Here is a 21,067-nt window from a genome sequence, read left to right on the forward strand (position 1 = left end):
TGTCCCGGATTGGTATCTCAAGCGTAAAACTAACCACCCTTAATTTATGTAACAGATAATCGAAATACGCTGTATACGTATACTGTATTGTATGTAATACGCACCATTGAATGATGATGATGTGTTTTGGTGGCCTCCGTGGTGTAGTGGTCAAGACGCTTGACTCACACACGAAAGGTTCCGGGTTCGATTCTCGGTGAGAACACAAAAAAATAAAATGTAATTTTTCTCAAGCCTGGGTGTTCTGTGATGTAATCCGCCACTGTGATTGGGCCTCCTGGCCTGTTGTGGTGCAAAAATAAATCAATTCTATTGCATAGTTTTTTTTTCATAAACAATCAATCTGTCTGTAAGTTAATTATCTAGAGTAAGCATTTGTACAACGCCCTTGATGTAAGAGCTGATAGAAATTCATCACCATTAAAAATGAAATTCACAAAGCTGTCAAAAATAATCTTCCTGGAAATTTTAAATAACAAAAAAATAATTTTAATGGCTGTTCTTTAGTGAAAACCGAATTTTATCCTATACCTGCCGTTTATTCCTTTTCTGAAAAACTGTAGCCTGAACGTAAAACGCTGAACATAAGTTAGCAGATGTAATTTAATTATGTATGTACTATACTTTATGGCCCTTACCCATAAACTTGTTATAAAGTTACACTTAATTATAGTGGTATTATTTGGATGGAAATACCATCCTTATTATAGTGGTAGAATAAGAATGGTATTCCTATCCAAATTATACCATTATACTTAGGCGTAACTATAGGCTAAGTTTATGAGTAAGGCCAAAATTTGTTAGGGTTTAAATTATTCATTATTTTGGTTTCTTTAATCCTTGAAAAAAAAACGGCAGTGTTCTGAAATTGAAGCATATAACATTTGTTTGAATGATTTATACAAAATAATTAGGTACTTACGTTACATTATTGTTATGAAATATATTTTTTAAAAAAAAAAGGTACAATGTGCTTCTAAATTTGTGGATAAAACATTGAATTGATAGTATTTATACAAAGTGCTAGAAAAGCGAAATCCATGACTTCTTTAACAACATAACATTTCTCCATTGATTCTTACATTTATATACGCGGCATATTTAAAAATAGTCTCAAGGTTAATTATTTTAGTAAATTTAACCAACGCAACGACCAAAATACAACTCCCGAACTACGTTACACCATTAATTATTTTATATTCATAAGTTTGTTTACATCACTGAAATATTTATTTTGGTGAAACATCATCGAAAGCTTTTTTGATATCTATTTAACAAAACTAAGTTACTAAATATTTTTTCGACAGGAATCAAGCTGCTTATTATTTGTCATCGTCAGGGTTAAGTGATCACTTACAAACTGTGTCACTTTACTGTTAAATATGTGTGTATAATTGAATTATGAACTAAGTGTAGATTCCTCTCCAAGCAGAAAAGCTAGTCTCTTTTCTGGAGAGTAACAAAAATAAAAAAAAAACATATTATAAAACTGTAATAGTTATAATAATTGGACCAGTTATTTTTATACTAATAATAAAATTGATTCTCGTAATCTACTTGAATAACTTTCAATCCGTGTGCCATCTAGACCGGCAAGACAAAATCTTCTGTTTTACACAGACAACGCGTCAATTTTAAACAATCTACAAAACCTAGAATATGCGAGCAATACTGATATAACAATAGATTTACAAAAGCTGATATTTTGTATGTAAATGTATATAGATTTAAGTCATAAATCGTAGAAATATTGAGAGAGGATGATATTTTTTTTTTTTTTGTATTTATATATTTTTTATTTCTTATTTTTACATGTTTAATATTTAACTTAATTAAAACTATTATTTGGTGTGTGCATGAATGTCCTACACATTATAACATGGTCAGTTTTTGTTTTATCCCCTCGTTATATTGAATTAACGATTAAATTTATATTCTACTTCCATATTTGGCATTTTTTTGGTCCTGTATGTATGCTTGGATTGGAAAGTAATTTATTTATTTGAAATTCACACGAGAGAAAAATTGTACAACATTATAATAACAATAAACAGTCAGAGCCAATGAAATGATTTCACATGTAAAAATTGTTGTGTATATAAATAAATAAGATGTAAGTGTGTACTGAATGTGGGTGGTGTGTGCTATATTACATTCGTAAGCTTGTTGGTTGACTATAGAGAATAAAGGTATGGAGAAAACTAATGTAGTCAAATTTATTGTTGAATAGGGGAAGTTTATTATTTTTTAAAATATTATTTAATTTTTATTTTTTTAAATGTTTAAATATATGTTTTTTTATTCATACATTTTATCGTTTATACATTTTTTTGTACACTTTGCCCAGCTTAGAAGGGTATTTATTTGGTAATTGTAGTCTATATTTCTTTACGGGCTCTCTAACCCATCGCGTTAGCATCGTGGTGCAATGATCTCGGGTTCGATTCCCGACATGGTTGATGTGAAATATTTATTTAAAAGGGTGTTTTCACACTAGAATATTTCATAGTCCCTGGACTGGTACCTGAAACGTAAGACTGATTATCTTACTGTCGTGAAACAAATATGATCAAGATACGCGGCGATTGGTGTACTAATGCAGTGCCCTATGCACCATCAGGTGCGGAAAGGGAACGATGATGAACCCATCGCGTAATGCAGACTGTAAATATAACTAAGAAGTTAATGAATTAAAATCAGATAGCTGCTCAACTGCCGATAAACACAGAAAAATAGATTCATATTATCCGCAGAAACCGTATTCAGCAAGCGAATTGCACTACTAATGGGTGAGTTCTGATTTGCATGACCTTAAAACGTTACCTATTAAACTTTACGGATAAAGAAATTTTTTTGTTGCTAACAGTAGTTAGTAAGTAGTTCTACCATAGTAATGGTAGAGTTAACAATTTTCAACAACAAGACACAATGATTAAAATTTTGTGAAATAAAACAAATGTAAAAGATCAGAAATTGAATTGGATATAGATGAGGATGTGATAGATATGGACTTAGATATAGATATAGATATAGATGTAGATGTAGATGTAGATGTAGATGTATATATAGATATAGATATAGATATAGATATAGATATAGATATAGATATAGATATAGATATAGATATAGATATAGATATAGATATAGATATAGATATAGATATAGATATAGATAAAGATATAGATATAGATATAGATATAGATATAGATATAGATATAGATATAGATATAGATATAGATATATATATAGATATAGATATAGATATAGATATAGATATAGATAAAGATATAGATATAGATATAGATATAGATATAGATATAGATATAGATATAGATATAGATATAGATATAGATATAGATATAGATATAGATATAGATATAGATATAGATATAGATATAGATATAGATATAGATATAGATATAGATATAGATATAGATATAGATATAGATATAGATATAGATATAGATATAGATATAGATATAGATATAGATATAGATATGGATATGTTAATAAATAATGTTTTTAATAAAATGCTTTGTGCCTATTAAACATGTACCCACTTCTGTTTTAAATTTTGGTACTCCGGTTCTATATTTATTTTTTTATCTTATAATTGCGTTATCATTCACTTATTTTTTGCTTTTTTTTGCATTTTTCTAAATTTTTTTTAAAAGTATAAATTGTATGTACTTTTTTCGCTCCTTATATTTAAGTTAGTAGTAATTATTACATATTACTATAAAACTATGTAGTGCTATCATATGATTTAATGTGAAGGATCTTTACCGACAAGCCATACTAATTCACTTAGTGAGTCCTGTAAAAAAATAAAATATTTTTAAAATGTTTTAAAAAATAATTATATAGAGATAAAAATAATAATAAAAAAAAATATATAATAATTTAAAAAAAGAATACAGTTTTAAAATTTAAATAATTATTGAAATATGTGCTTCTCTAAATATTTCTATGACTTTTGAATTTAATTAACGTTAATCGTCAATAAAAATATCAACCTCGTTAAATCTATAGTTATATTGCTAGCATATTTTAGGTATTGTAGATTGTTTTAAATAGTTTGTAACGCGTTGTCTGTGTGAAACATATGATTTTGTCTTGTCTGTCTAGATGGCACACAAAATAAAAGTCTTTCAAGTAGATCAGGGGAGTGAATTATATTGTTTAATGGTTTGTACAAAAAAAAATATCTAGCACTATTTTTCTTTTTCAATATGGACAATTTTTTTTATATTTTTGACCTAAAGTATGTACCTAAAATACCTGAACCTGACTGAAATCCTACAAATGATTATTCAACCCATCATTTCCCTACCTATTTGGAGTCTATTGTAAAAAAAATAATATTCGCAGCATAAAAATATTTATAGAAAATTGGGTTTAGAATACTTCGGTTCAAAAAATTTAAGATAAAATTTATTCCAGAATTTTCCGGCCACTATTTCCTTCCGGATATCGATAGTACTAGGGAAACCATTTTACTTCTGCTTTTGCTCAGCCAACTTTCACATTATCTATTCTTTTTCGAGTAACCGAGCGCGCCATGAAATATTGAAACGTATTTTGAATACGGGTAATGTAAGGGAAAATAAACTATGAGAAAATGCCTAAATATGTGAGTTGTGGATAAATTTAAGGAAAATATGTATGTACGTGCATTTTCGCAGAATATGAACCTACCCGTTTAGTAAACCATCACCTTCATGTCCCTATACGCACCCTTTGGTACATAGGGTACTGCATTTGTACACCAAACTTTTGCATGAGGATAAGGTGATCAGTCTAACGCTCCAAGATGAAATGAAATTTTCATTTGTTTTTTAATCATCAATTTTATAAAAAGTATATGTTTTTGTAAAATTCTAAACATATCTACTTTTACACATCTAGTAAATGTTATCACTGTAACTCTCCAAAAAAGAGACTGTGCTTGGAGAGTGACTTACACTGTTTTAGTTGTTTATTTATAGGAGTTTATATAATTTTAAATACAAGTATATAAGATAAATAAAGAAAAAAACATAGAACAATAATACATTTATACTAATTAAAATTTAGTGTTGTTTTTACACGAGTTTTTTTCGAAAAATAAAACGAAAAATTTCTTTAGATTAACTTTAAATTTATTTATTGATATATTATTTTCAATAGTTTTTAGTTCATTAGGAAGATTATTATAATTTTTTACACCTTTGAAGACAAAGCTATTTTGACTATGACTTGTATGAAATTTAGGAATTTTAAGTGACTTATTCATTTCAAATTCTTTTCTTTTTTCTCTTTTATAAATTTAAATAATAAAATTTATTTTATAAAGAGTGTCTACTGTATGAAACTTAAATATTTTATATTGACTTTCTGTATTGAATGTTGAGGGATGCTTTAAAATTACTTTAATAATTAATCCTTGTACTATTTTAAGAGGGTTTAATATGTTGGCATATGCACTACCCCATTCTACAATACCATAGTGTAACAAAGATTGTACAATTAAGTAATATGCTATTTTCAAATGATTGATTTTTTAAATATTCCTTAATCTAATAAATATGTATATACATTTTCTAATTCGCTTGACTAGTTTCCATTTTAAGTTTTGGTCTATGTATACACCGAAATATTTAATTTTATATGTTGTATCAAGTACTGAACATGTGAGATTGCAGTTAGTTTTGTTACAATTGCTTTGGTGAATAATTATTTTTACTACTGAATCTAAATTTGTTTTATTAATAAGGAATGGGATGATTTTTGTCTTTTCCGTATTTAAAGATAATATATTTTTGTCAAACCATAATTTCAATTTATTTATAACGTCATTAGCTACTAAATTTACTGAGTATTAGTTAACTCCTTCAACTAGAACAACCATATCATCGGCATATGATATTATTTTTTAATTTAAGTCTTGACAAAATATGTCATTGATATAGACGATCAATAAAAATATTGCATTAAAGTCCCAGTTACTTGGATCCATTTTAGAGGTATAGTGGATTCTTTTTAGATCAGTACATTGCCAAAACATTGTTTTTTAGTATTGATGAAAGGTTTAGGTTCATAGTGGATTTCGGTGTTTTATTCGCGTATGAAATAGCTTATTGTGATAATTTCTGTCGACTCCCATATTTTACCTCTAAAGTACAGATATTATTTGTAATAATATATCGTATAATGGTTGAATTATTTATTAAACTTTCGATAAAATTTCTTGTCTTGTTATTAAGAACAATATTTTTCAACTAACTTTAAATCATACAACGAATCACATACGTAGAAGAATAGGTGTGTGGTGATTTTGCTTTCTGAAGAACGGGGAAACGAGAGAACTGATACAGCGTTTTCCGGTTTCAACTATCACCAAGCGGATGCGAAACGCTTGACTGAGCCACGTATTGTGAATGCCGCCTGAGATTCTAAACCACGTTTACCACGCTTACCAACTTTACAATACATTCTCGTCGCCCGCCCTTGACGTTTAAGGCTGACAGTGACAGTTTGTGGACAGTTTACTTTAGAAAAAAACTGTATTGCGGACCCGAGAGGAAACAATATATAAGTTGCCAGCTGATAGAGAGGCCTTGACACTGTTATGGAAACTAGAGATGAGTGTTTCGGTTATTTCAAAGAAGTAGCAGTAGCAGTTATTGTTTCACAAATTAAACTGTTCCGTAAAACTAACTCTAAACAACAGTTTATAGCGTGGGTAAAAAATCTGGTAAAAGAAACTACTCGAATACTTTTACAACAATTTATTAAACTGTTTTTTTTTTTTTTAAAAGAAATATTTGCGTTCTTATGATTTACCCAAATATTTGATTTTGAGGGCCATTCTCAACGAGTTGTAAATAACTCACTATTAGAAAATGGAATCAAGTTGGGGTAGAGTGGGATTCGAACCACGGACCTTTGGTCTGTGAGTCCGAGACACTAGCCACGGGACCACAACCCGACTAAGTTTCACCTATTTTTTATTTTTATAAGAGGGTGGTTGCCACGGTTTTACCCACGCACCTTTAGACTGTTTTTTTTCAAAAACATTTTTATTTAATATCCTGACTCATTTTTCTTAACATTTAATTATAATTAATAATAAGGTTGATACAGCTGTTTCCGAAAAAAAAAACTGCTATTGTTTACTTGTTTTTTCTACTAAGTAACATGCAATTTTTTTGTTAATTCAGCTTTTACGGAAGAATGACTGTTTTAAAATAATAGTTTCAAATTTTTATACCACCTTTAGTACCACCATGCGCTTAAACTATATGGTATTTATATCCCCCATATGGTCAAATAGTCAGAAATTTTCCCTACCATGCAAAAGGTCGCGAGTTCGATTCCCGATATGGTGGACATGAAATACGTTTTATACTATCATATCACGTAATTAAAAAATACATGTAACGAAAAATACCTTAACTAAACACAGATAGTCCGACCTGAAACAAAAAACCTCTGTACATTGCAAAAATAGTAAAATAAATCAATAAATTTAACAAGTTGACTTTATATAGGAATACTCCATTGTCTTTGGACTGGCATTTAAAGTGTAAGACTGATTCACTGACTTTAATTTTACGAAAATGATCAAAATATGCTGCAGTTGGTCTGTCGGATGTCGTTTCTGTGAATTAATTTCTTACATAAAATAATAAAATTCAATGAAAGATCACCCAAAGTATGACATTTATTTGGTCAACAAGATTTATGATGGATAACTTTCCCGTTTTTCAACCAGAGTTATTTTAAAACAACATTAACTCAGAAAATTATTTTCAACGTACTGACCCAATCATGGGTAATTTAGAAATAATTTATTGAATATTTTCTGGAAAGCTATTTCTTATTTTTTCATTTTTTGGGTTCAATGGGAGAGAACTTTTTATTGTTAACAAACTGCCATGTTTGCCGCTTTTAAAAATCTATCTGGAGGATCTGTTTTAACCGAACTAAAAAGGTATTCTGATTCCATTATGTTTTTACTTGTATAAAAATGTGTAAATGTTAAAACTTATTGTTGCTTTTGTTTTTTAATGTATTGTGTGAATATAAAATAAATTTTATGAGTTTACAAAAAAAATAATTTATCATACTATTAATGTTGTTTTTTCCCTGGCAATAACTTTTTTTATTCATTTCCAAAAAAATACAAATTATGAAATCCTACTAAATTGCATAAATGCAATTCGTCAGTAGGTGCTTATAACTAATACATTTTTTTTATTGATAATTTTTACATAAGCATCCTTTTGAACAATTATTTAATTCCCGTTTAACTGCAAAAGCAGTTTTTTTGAAGGGATTTCTCTTTTTAAATATTTTGGTAACAAAATATAATAATGTTTACATAAAAATAAAAAAAAATAAAAAATATGTCAATAAAATAAAAGTAAAATAAAATTAAATACAAGTAAATCAAGTTTTTTTGACACTAAAACATATAAAAATAATAAACGAACACTTTTTTAAATTGTTTACTTTTACTTTTTTTTGGCATGTATTATATACGGAATATAAAATCTCAATCTTATAACATTCTAATTCTTACAAATAACAAATTCATGTATCAAAATTATGAACAAGATATAAAATTAAAAGAAAAACGCTTTAAATAAAAAAATAATATCAACTTGAAAAAGCTCAAAAAATAAAATCACGTACCAAAAGTCAGATTTTCAGCTTATGTCTTTTTCGTAAGCAAGATTTATGTTTATATTATATTTGATTTTAATGAGAACATATACTCGTAATACATTTAAAGCGTATTTACTTATTAATTTTGGAAGAAGAAGCCCATCTAAACTAGTGAAACTAATATTTTATGCATATTACAAATGCAACGGTGTTTCAAACCCCCGTAAAGAAAATCATTAAATATTTAATTTTTAATATTCAGATTTTTTAAAAATAAATCCATTACTCGCGGGGCTTTACTTATAAACTCAGTACAAACTTACACCTAGGCATAGTGGTAAAATAAGAATGGGAATACCATCTTTATTAGACCAATAAAATAAGGATAATATTCTTATCCTTATTCTACCACTATGCGTAAGCGTAACTTTTTACTGATTTTATAATCACGAAAAAAAAAATGTACGAGAAAGAGTTATAGTAAAAACCAATGATATTAAAAAGTAGCTTTACAAAGTTAAAAATTTAATCTTTGCGCATAAATTAGTATAAATATGTTTAATAATGATCTCATAAATCAAGTGGCTTTATAATTTATTAATTTTCTATTCTCCGTTAGTTTTTCATACTTTTGGCATGTAACTCAAAACACGTGATATATTTAACGTAACGTCGACAATTTATCACTTTTTTTTACGTTGTGACATTGAAAAGTTTTACGAAGAAAGTATGAAGACGTTATTAAAAAGTACCATAACGTATTTACTTTTATAAAAAATGAACAGTTGGGAAAGTTGAAGTAATTTATACCCTAATACGCAAACTCCACTTTTCACGAGACTCAATTATGACATTTATTTATTCGCTATAAAATAGACATACCATATAAATAGATATGTCCAATATCATATCAATTTCGTCTATTTTATTTTTTATATAACTCCTAAAATTGATTAAGTAGTTTTTGACAACCCATTAAAAATAATGAAGCAAGCGAATTTCCTTATTAAGTACCAAAATACGTGCCCAATCAAAACATGAAAACCTGTTTAAATACAGATCTGTACAAAGAAAATTTGGTTTTATTTTAATTTATGAATATTTTTTTTTTCCATAAAAAAAAACAAGCTACAAAATAAGAAAAAAAACCCTCGAAGGCAAAGCCTGTACATGGGTATACTGATATACTGATTTCAATTTGCGTGAACATACATATTTATGTAATGGTCAGCGCGTTCGCCTACCATGCAAAAGGTCTCGGGATCGAATCGCAACATGGTTAATATGAAATATTTATTTAATAGGGTGTTTTCACAATGAAATATTTCCTAGTCCCTAGACTGGTACCTGAAGCGTAAGACTGGGACATATGTGATTTATTTATACTTTTAACATGTTTGTTTTATTTTTTTTATACACAATAATTTTCTCTCACTGAGGTGTCCCGTGCCGAGGGAAACATTTTTCAATAAGTGAAGCACGGTTTAAATGAGTTATTTCAGTTAAAATAATAAAAAAAATAAATGCGTAATTAATACAATTTACCTAATTATCATATTAACCATAATAAGCAATACCTTATGTAACAAAAAAGAACAAGATACGCTGCGATTCGTGTACCGATGCAGTGCCCTATGCACCATCACGTGCGAAAAGGGAATGATGATGATGATGTAATATGTACAATACGTATCTATGTACTATTCTATTTTTTAGTTTTAATTATTACTAAACTAACCAAGAACATCTCTTTCCATGACCCACTTACGTTTATCTTTTACGAGGTGTGAATTATCAGACTTTTTAATTAGCATATTATATTCTATGACCAAGGAGCAAAGAATATACTTTACTTCATTTTGTTTTGTGAAATGATGTTTTAAATATAAATAGGAAAAATCCCTTTTTTCAAAAATTTTAAAGTAATACAGGTTATTTATTATCCAGTAACAAAAAAACTATTTATTAGTAGCATCCGAAATATTTTTGAATTTGTAATTCTCGCAAAAAGGGCCATTCCATTGGCCGCGCCCCTAATACGTCTCGATTCATGTTTATTTGTTCCTGACCATTCGAATTTAATAACAACATTATCACAAATCTTGACGTCACAACTACCGAGGCCAAACATGTCGCGTTTTTCTAGCAACGTATTTTTTTTAAAAATTTACATTTATGTATGAAAACATTTCTCCACATTATCTGGGAATGGCTGAGGGGACAAATTAAAAAGGGCGCCCCCGACGGGAATATTTGGAGCAAGTTTGCGAAGATTTTCACTGCGCCTCATATGTCGAGCTGAAGAGGGCTGCAGAAAATAGAGACCAATGGAGGACGAGATGCAGGACTTTGCTGCAAACTAATCCCCAGAATTACCTGCAAATCCATATTGACTTTGAAAATACAATTAATTATTCTTAATCCATTTCATATATTTTAATCGGTAATCATAGTATGTGCTATTTTTAATTTATTAAAAATATACGGCACTTAGTTTTAACACTTAGGCACGGCACTACATGTTAGATGCACATACAATAAATTTCGTAAATGTAAGTGAAATTACGAAATATTATGAACATGTAAAAAAAAAAGTTAGAAAGCATTACATATTAACAAAGAAATTAAAACAATTTTAATAATGATATAAAAATTACTAATTGTATTCTTATTTAAAACTCATCATCATCATCATTCCATTTCCGCACATAATGGAGCATATGGCACTGCATTGGTACACCAATCGCAGCGAATCTTGATCATTTTTTTATTAAAAGAAGGTAATATGATCAGTCTTGCGCTTCAGGTACCAGTCCAGGGACTATGAAATATTCAAGTGTGAAAACACCCTTTTAAACAAATATTTCCTACGAACTCTTTTTTTCTATGATTTATTTTGTTGCCCTTTAATAATTTTCATTTCCTTTTATAATTACTATTTAAAAGAATACCATATTATCTTTTACAGAATATCATACTTTTTCTTTTTTATGTTACACAAAAATATTATAACTGTCCATTATTTATTATAGGAGCGAAAATTCACTAACATTTTCTTGAATACCCACGAACAGGCCATGCCTTTGTGGGATTATTTTTTAACAATTTTCACTTTCAATATGTATTTCATTGTTATGTGATTATGTTTTATTTTTTAAAACTAAAAAAATATATATATATTTTTTTTTTTAAAAACCATGCCGGTAATCGAACCCGAGACCTCTTGAATGATAGGTAAACACGCTGACCATTACACCACGAGGCCAAGGTAATTGGTATAAATATGAGGTATACGGTTTGGAGGGTTTCATTATTTTTCCTTTTATCTTTTCTGTTCATGTTTTTACCCTCTTTAATAAAAAAAAAAAAAAAAAAAAAAATACATTCTGATATAAAACAATTGACAATGAGAAATATTGTGTACTTTTAAATAAAATCAAGAAAACAAAAGAAATAAGAAAAAAAAAACATTGGTAAAGAATTTCCCCGTTACACGGAGTAACTATTGATCAATTACCTGACGTTAATATTTTTTTATCGGTGATAGTAATGTAACAACGCGTTCATTCATTCTCCCAGAATTTACACATATTCCTTATCTGAATAATAAATAGAATCATAAATATTCATGAAGCCATTATATTGGCGCAGTTGGATATCCTTTCTTCTTCGGGTAAAGAACGATCGTTTATCTTGGAGACTACAATAGAATTTATTACGTGTGGATTTTGCTATCTACCATTACGGCTCGTAAGAGGTAAATTCAAATTATAATAACATTATTTGAATATAATCAACAGCCATACTAATTTTCTTTTAAAGTAACCTGATAATTTTGTTTACTGTATTCAAATACAAGCATAATATGATGCTTTTTTTTACTCTTAAAAGACTTTCATAAATAATCCCTTCGCGCGCGGTGATGTAACATCGTGTTACCACAAGCAAAAGACAGTGTATTCTAAAGCTCCGACATCTGGAATAAAAAACATAGATATATACCGTTAAATAATTCCGCCTGTCAAAACTGATATGAAAATTAGATATTCTTTGCAGTATTGGTAAATACTGACAAAATTTTCAACAATATTATTGAACTTTTCAGGGAATTATAAATTGCTTTAATTAAATACTTTAGATAATTAAAATATTTTTTAATATTTCTAAAATATATATATTGGTTTTTCTTACGTGAGAATGAAACAGCGTGATTTTGTTAAGCGGAAAGCAGAGCAAATCAATACGTTTTACTAGAAACGCTAATGGTTATTCCCGTTATGTACATGTTTGTATTATTTAATTAAAACTTTTACGTCTAAACCACTTGGCAAATTCTTTTTTGACATTTAATTTGATTCCTGACCCTTTCATTTTGTTTCTTAGCAAATTCTAAAACTTCTCAACCAAATTGCTTTGAGACACGGAAAGAAAAGAACGTTTCAGAAAACTTGTTTAATAATTCGACTCAATGACTGAACAATATTTTTTGTTGAATATAGCGTACATTTTTTAGTACGCAAATAATAGGCATCGTATTCTTTGTAATTTATTTGAATAAATCGTCTTCTATTTATTTAAAAAATATATTGGTAGACACTTAGACTAAGTATGTTATTTTTTTTGTTAAAATAAATAAATATTTTTAAAAAATATATACATATTCATGTATATATACATTTAAAAAAAAATAACAGAATAGGGTACTACATAAAGTGTACGAATTATTTTTTTTTTTTTAAAGAAATAGAAATATTTACGTTTTGCCCAAATATTTAGTTTTGAGGGCCATTTTTAACGAGTTGTAAATAACTAACTATTAGAAAATGGAATCAAGTTGGGGTTGAGTGGGATTCAAAGCACGGACCTTTGGCCCGTGAGTCCGAGACGCTAGCCACGGGACCACAACCCGATAATTCTTTATTTGTTTTATTCATTTAAAGAAAACAGCCATTACAATTTTAAAAAATGCGATATTTTTAAATAAACCAAAACTTGAGGCTAATTATTTAAAGATATCTGAATATTCTTAATAAATGCCAAAAATAAAATCTTTTTTTGGCCACTCAGTACCACTCCACTCTAGCTTATTGAAAAATAAGATATAATTATACATAACATAACACACAAAAATATAAAAATTCTTAACATATTGCAACAGAGATGAAGAACATTTTAGAGAAATGAATATATAAGCCTAGGCATCTTCAGTGCTTATGGCCTGTCATTGGCTGGTTTACACAGTTGTAAAGTGGCCACTTTAACCAGATCTATATTATCTTCTCTAAAATGTTCTTCATCTATGTTGTAATATGTTAAAATTAACAGCTCCCCAGGGAGTTGAATTCAAGCATTGTCTAAAAAATATAGACAAACTCAAAATATTATTAAAAACGTTTTTTGGTAACTCGGTCTTAAAAAAAACTTAAAATAAAATATTGCTAGTGGATTGCTACAAAGTAACTTCAGATTATTTTATATTGAATGGCATATTTCAGGATTGACTATGTGACAAAAAAATACTTTATTATAATACCTAAAAGCATAAAAAATATTGATGTAACGTTAACTTAAAGGGTACAAAAACTCTTTCGTGACCTAATACACCTGCATTTTTTTACACTAAAATATTTTATAGTTCCTAGACTGATACCTGAAGCGTAAGACTGATAAGTTTACTTTCATGTAACTTAACAAAAAAAACTATATATACTACGGTTGGTGTACTATTCCATTTGAGGTGCTAGAAGGGAATAATTAAAGAAATATTTTTTTTAAATTTAGCGCGCAAAATCTAAGCGACAAATCGGATCAAAGGCAGAACGTGATCTGAAACTTTACTTTCACATAAAATATTTAAATAGCGTTGAGAACACAACACACTTCTGATCCATTTCTTTTTTCTTAATAGTTTAAGTTAAAGGTAGGTTATCATTTTTTTCTGATCGGTTTTTCTGATGCTTTAAAAGTACCCCGGGCCCGGGGACATGGCTGTCGAAAGAACTACCAACCAGCGGCCCCTGTTTTTAAAACAAACAAACAAACCATTACGCTGTTTCTCTGTACGGGTAGGCAGAGAGGATAGAATGCCAGATCACTCTATCTTTACCTATAGATCTCGCTTTTTCTACATTCATACATCTTCTTATGCACGTGCATCGATTATTCCGACTTTTAACATGTCCATCTGCAAGTATTTGTTGGATTTGGTCATGCCATGTCTTTTTCAGTCTTCCTCTATTTGTGCATCTATCAACATTTGTATCGTAAATATTTTTAGCTGTACATTCGCTCTACATGTCCAAACCAACGCAGAGCACCTTTCTTGATTTTGTCGATAATGCTTATCTCTGCCTTGCATAATGTACGGATCTCAACATTTGTGCATTTATCGTACATATTTTAACCACACATTCGCCTGAGAGATCGCATTTCGACATCATTCAGCCTACTTTCATTCCGTTTTTCCAAGTCCATACTTCGCTCCCATACATCAGGGTCGGGACTAAGACTATTGTGAACTGCTAGTTTTTTTTAGTTTTAATAAAATTTCAATGCATTTAATTTAGATACATTTTTGCTATAAAACTTCATGAAATTATACATTTGACATCTGTTATTAATATAAACATTAAAAAAGACCTTAATTTATACAATTGTTTTACTTTATACTAAAATAATTTTGATTTGAACTCTTTTATTCCCATAATTATATAAAACCATGACTTACATCCCCGGCTTTACTTGTATATAACATATAAATTTGTTTAGTCTTCCACCAGTCTGACGATGTCATTCACGACGAAACCCGGTCACAGGTAAAAATATGTATAAGTACCTAGGTGAAACATTAAAATATTCAAAAATAAGACTCTTTGCAGACGATGCCTTAATATATATATCGGGAGAAAATTATAAAACAATTATGGACAGACTAAATCATGATCTTAATAATGTATCACTGTGGCTAAAAATTAATAAATTAAAATTAAATGTTAACAAAACTAAATATATGAATATAGGAAACAAAAGAATACAAGTTACACTATCAATTGTAATAGAAAATGAAAAACTTAATGAAGTCACTGAAATTAAATATTCAGGTTTAATGTCGGATTCAAAACTTACATTCCACCAAAACGCTAAGATGGTAATAAATAAGATTGCAAAAAAAATATCAATTTTGGGAAGGATCAGAAGATTTATTGATAAGGACTCTTGCAAAACTATTTACAAAGCAATTATTAAACCACACGTTAACTACTGTAGTAGCATTTTATTTTTATCAAACAAAGAAAACATAGATAAACTAACTGTATTACAAAATAAAACCTTCAGAATCATTTTGAAAAAAAAACAGATACACGAGGGTAAAGTCGATGGTAAATGAAATGAAATTATTAACATATAAACAAAGAATATTTTACAATACAATGATATTTGTTCATAAAATTATAAACTCTAATAAAAAAACAGAATTTCGGAAAAAAATTGATCGGAACCAGCATGAACACGATCACAATACTAGAGAAAAGAACAAAATTAGACTTCACAAAATTCCAAAATTCCAAAGTCACAAAATTCAATTTAATTTAAAGCAATTAAAAAGTATAACGAAATGGAAAAAAATATTTATGAAGAAAAAAACATGTCAAAATTTAAAATAATGGTCAAGACATATGTGATAAACAATTTATAAATTAAATATATTTGCAATGTTATTATTAGAACACACAAAACAATATGTATGATATGTGTGCCCTACTTTAAGATTTAAATAAAAAATAAATTAAAAAATAAAATCGCTGAAATTTTGAGCACGTATATTTTTTTTAATACAGGGTAATCTGTTTGATGAAGGTTTGAAATTTGTGACGTAAAGGGATTTTAGGGGCAATCAATTCAGAGACCTTACGTTTAAAGTTACATGTCATATAATTATACACACACACGCGCTGGTATTTGTAGATAACGGTTGAATAATTAATGATTTATTTTGAGCTAATAAAATCAACTATCAGGGAACAACGCTTAGGGGATTTGAAAAAGATTTCTTCCATCACAGGTATTTTAATTTTTGTGGTGAGTTTAATGAAGTGCGGAAATGGAAAAACAATTATGAAAGTAGGCTGAATGCTGTCGAAATGCGCTCTTTCAGGCAAATGTGTGGTAAAACTATGTACGATAGATACACAAATGTTGAGATCCGTACATTATGCAAGGCAGAGATAAGCATTATCGACAAAATCAAAAAAGGAGCTCTGCGCTGCTTTGGACATGAAGAGCGAATGTACAGCGAAAAAACGGCTAAAATTATTTACGATACTAATGTCGATGGATGCACAGATAGAAAAAAAAGCATTTGCGATGCTTATATTGATAGATGTAGAAAACGAGGAAGACTGAGAAAGACATGATATGACCAAATTCAACAAATACTTGAAGATGGACATGTTAAAAGTCGGAATAATCGGCGCGCGTGCATGATAGGATGTATGAATGTAAAGGAAGCGAGATCTGTATGTAATGATAGAGTGATCTGGCGTTCTATCCTCTCTGCCTACCCATACGAGGAAACGGCGTGATGGTTTGTTAGTTCGTTTTGAAAACAGAGGCCGCTAGTTGGATCTATGGTAGGAGCTCAAATATAAAGATCCGTTCATTATGTAAGGATGAAACAACCGCCATCGAAAAAATCAAGAAATATGTGCTGCGTTGGTTTCGATATGAAGAGCGAATGGACGGCGAAAGAACAGCTGTTGACGAGTGGTCGAGGTGTGAAGAATACCTCGTCCTAGGAGGAGAAAAATTTAATAGGTGGACTGTATTGTTGGGGAAGGCAGATTGCGCAACTCTACTAACCGGCTGACGATGAGGCGTGACGTGTGCTGGAACCCCGGTGAAGTTCGTTAATTGTGTTCTGAAATTTAAATGTTGTTTACGGCACTTCCAAGTTAAAAATATTGTTGCGTGGAGTGCGCTAGGAAATTGGAAGGACTGGTAAGTAGATATGGATTCGATTGAGAGTTGGTTCGAACAATGGCTTAAAGCATTTGCGATGCTTATATTGATAGATGTAGAAAACGAGGAAGACCGAAAAAGACAGGGCACGACCAAATCCGAAATTTTATGGTTGCCATCTGTATTTATATATTTTAAAGTTATTCTTTATTTTCATATTTTATTTTCGACATCCAGTAAAAATCTCCAATCCGTAGCATGCATCAACTTTTCTGACTCCCTACGACCAATGTCATGAAAGAGCGAGGTCAACACCTTCCGCAACTTGACAACACTCCCGTCTTTCCATGGTTCTGGCAAAAGGTTATAGACCTTTTTGCCTACGTAATAGTGTTGTCTCAATGCCAGAACAGTGTTGACCCCTTCAGTTAGTATCAGATTCCGAGTATCTTGTATTATGGTTGTGGTTGACGCTTGGGTAAATGTCTCTATTTTTGTGTGTAACCACTACCGTTCTCAATATAAACTGTTGAATAATATTCAGTTCTCTGAATTCTTTGAAGAGCAAGTCACTTGCATAACAAAATGTTTTTTTAAGATAAAAGATTTCAGTGCAATTGCTACAGGTTCAAGGGCGGTTTTTGTGCAAGCTCCCCAACCAATTAGACCGTAAGCCAACACAGAATTTTCCAGTGCATGGTATAGGTGTTTCAAGTCCGGGACTTTAAGTATATTTCTAAGTAGGATGAAAAAATGTATCAAGCGCTTAATTTTTGCAGTTATAGATTCAATTTGTTCATCCTACCTCCAATACTGGTCTATAGTTATTCTAAGATATTTTATACTTTGAACACTACTCAGTTTTTTGCAGTAGCAATTCACGATAAATCGGGTTTAGTTATTTCTTAATGTAAACCTGGTATAAGGAAATTTAATAAGGAAGACCCAATGTGATTTTTCTCAAGCCTCTATGTTCAGTGCTGTAATTCACTACTGTGATTTGGCCTACTGGCCCATTGTAGTGCAAAAAATAGAAATATTATGCATCGCTTTTAAAAAAATACTGAAGAGTATCGTTATATTACACATTATGTAGTAATGTTGTACATATTGAACATTGTACTGAAACATCGATTGTATTCGAAATTGGTCGAGGACATTGGGTATACACTACCCGTAGTCATGTCCATAATTGCATATTATTATCTAAAGTATATTCTGATCTGTTATTATATTAGCAATTTTAGTACTTGCAGGTGTAATAAATTGTATAATAAAGCCATTGGACTGTGGATTAAGCCATTGGATTGTATAATAAGCAAGGTACTATAAGGTAAGCTATGTTCTCAAAAATATTTTTTTAGTATGTTAAATTTATCGTATTTATAATCTGTATAAGAGCATTATAAATTCTTTTAAATTATAAATAATTTATATAATTTTATATACAATGCGATTGTTATATAAAATTCACAATCAAACAATCATCGTCGTTCCCTTTCTGCGCCTAATGGTGCGTAGGGCACTTGCATCGGTACGCCAATCGCAGCGTATCTTGATTTATTTTTTTTATTCATGAAGGTAAGATGATCAATTTTTCGCTTCAGGTGTCCAGGGTTTATTAAATATTATAGGATAAAAACACATTTTCAAATAAATATTACATTTTACATTTTCATTTTTACATTTTTTTTTGCACCACAATAGGCCAGGAGGCCTAATTACAGTGGTGAATTACATCACAGAGCACCCAGGCTTGAAAAAAATCACATTTTAATTTTTGTGTTCTCACCGGGAATCGAACCCGGAACCTTCCGTGCGTGAGTCAAGCGTCTTGACCACTACACCACGGAGGCCGCATCTCAACCATGTCGGAAATTGAACTCAAGACCTATTGCATAGTAGGCAAAAGCGCTGACCACTACACCACGAGGCAATTAAACAATCAAGGAAGTAAATGTTAGGTGAAATGACACTTAGGAACGAGTCATGCTTGTACTTGCTCTGAATAACTAGAAAATCCATATTGAGTTAGTTAATCGTGACCAAATAAATTTGCCCAGTACAAAATAACGTTATTCATGAAGTCTTTACTTTACAATAATCGAAATTTAATTGATTGAAATTGTAATTTTCATTGCTCATCTGTTTAAATTAACTTTATTCAAAGTAAAATTTAAAGTCTTGAATTGAAAGCATAATATTATTAAAGGAAAATTACCTAAGAATATCTTGTTAAGTTGTTCTATCAAAAAGATTTAAAAGTTTTCCAACAATGAACTTCGTACATTTTCAACAATGTTTTGAGTATGTTTAAATGTTTGAAGACTTGCTGGATCTCTTCCCAGAGATATTTTAAATATTTTTACCTGAGACCAGCTGAGTCTAAAATACTCATCCATGGTTCTGGATACACGCACAAATTTTTCGTTCGCCTGGTCACAAAAAATCCATTAAATAAAGTTATTTTCTTCTACGCCATACCTTACTTCTTTAATCACTTTTTTTTCTCTATTTTGAGTGAAATAAAAAATTAAATATTCAGTTTTACTAACTTTAATACATCTCTACTGGGTCTGTTTTCATTCTGAAAACCTTTAAACATTAATAAACCTGATAACCTATGAATTCTCACTCAGCTATCAAGATGTGTTTGTTTATAGCATTATGTGGTATTTATATTTCTCTTTCCACTGATAACCAAAAGCAAACACATTCGCCAGCATAAAAATTCTCGGCGAGATATTGCGTAGTCCTGAAATAGATTTAATAACGAACACTTGAATTGTGAACACAAACCTGCGGGTTATAAAATAAATAGGTTTATTAAATACCTCATATTCTGCATTCTTATCAAAGAATGTATGGTTTATGGGTAGCGGAATCTGTTTGTTGAGGGATTTTATGCAGTAGGAGAATCATAAATATATTTTTACCATCCGATGAAGCAACTTCATTGTATACATAAATTGTTGGAGAATAATGCCCTAGTCCGATCTGAGTAGTTATAATGATAGTAAATGTATTCTAGAAGTCGCGCAATACTACGTTTTCGATACTTTTTAGTGTTGTACCGACACAAATAAACTGGAATCTCGTTTTTTTTTATTATATACGCCTTCACTCGTTTGCGAGTGATTTTGGCTCTTAGAAACAAGAATAAGAAATTTTAAGAATATACGCTTCAGTTAACGACAAAAAAAACCATACCCACGAAAAAATATAATATAATATAAGGTTATTAAAATCAGAATGAAAGGGTTTATGTGACAATAAAATATTATTATCGTCTTAATTAAACGTAAGCACAACACAACATTATTATTTAAATTTAGACTTTTTATTTAAATTTGGCAAATAATATTAAACAAATTCAAATATTTTTATTATTTGTCCTTAAGAATTTAGTCAGAAGTAAATAAGTATCCAAATCATTCTGGGCGAGTAAAAAAATTAG

The 21,067-nt window shown here is 29.6% G+C and overlaps 1 protein-coding gene across 2 annotated transcripts in view; it reads right to left on the reverse strand.

Annotated features, from left to right (window-relative positions):
* Positions 1 to 21,067, reverse strand: part of LOC148284952 (neuroglobin-like) — a 234,384-nt gene that overhangs the window by 118,913 nt on the left and 94,404 nt on the right. The gene's annotated exons all lie outside the window — the stretch shown is intronic.

Source organism: Micrasema longulum, unplaced genomic scaffold, assembly GCF_059751315.1.
Source record: "Micrasema longulum isolate JH-2025_06_02 unplaced genomic scaffold, ASM5975131v1 h1tg000073l, whole genome shotgun sequence".
Lineage (NCBI taxonomy): Eukaryota > Metazoa > Arthropoda > Insecta > Trichoptera > Brachycentridae > Micrasema > Micrasema longulum.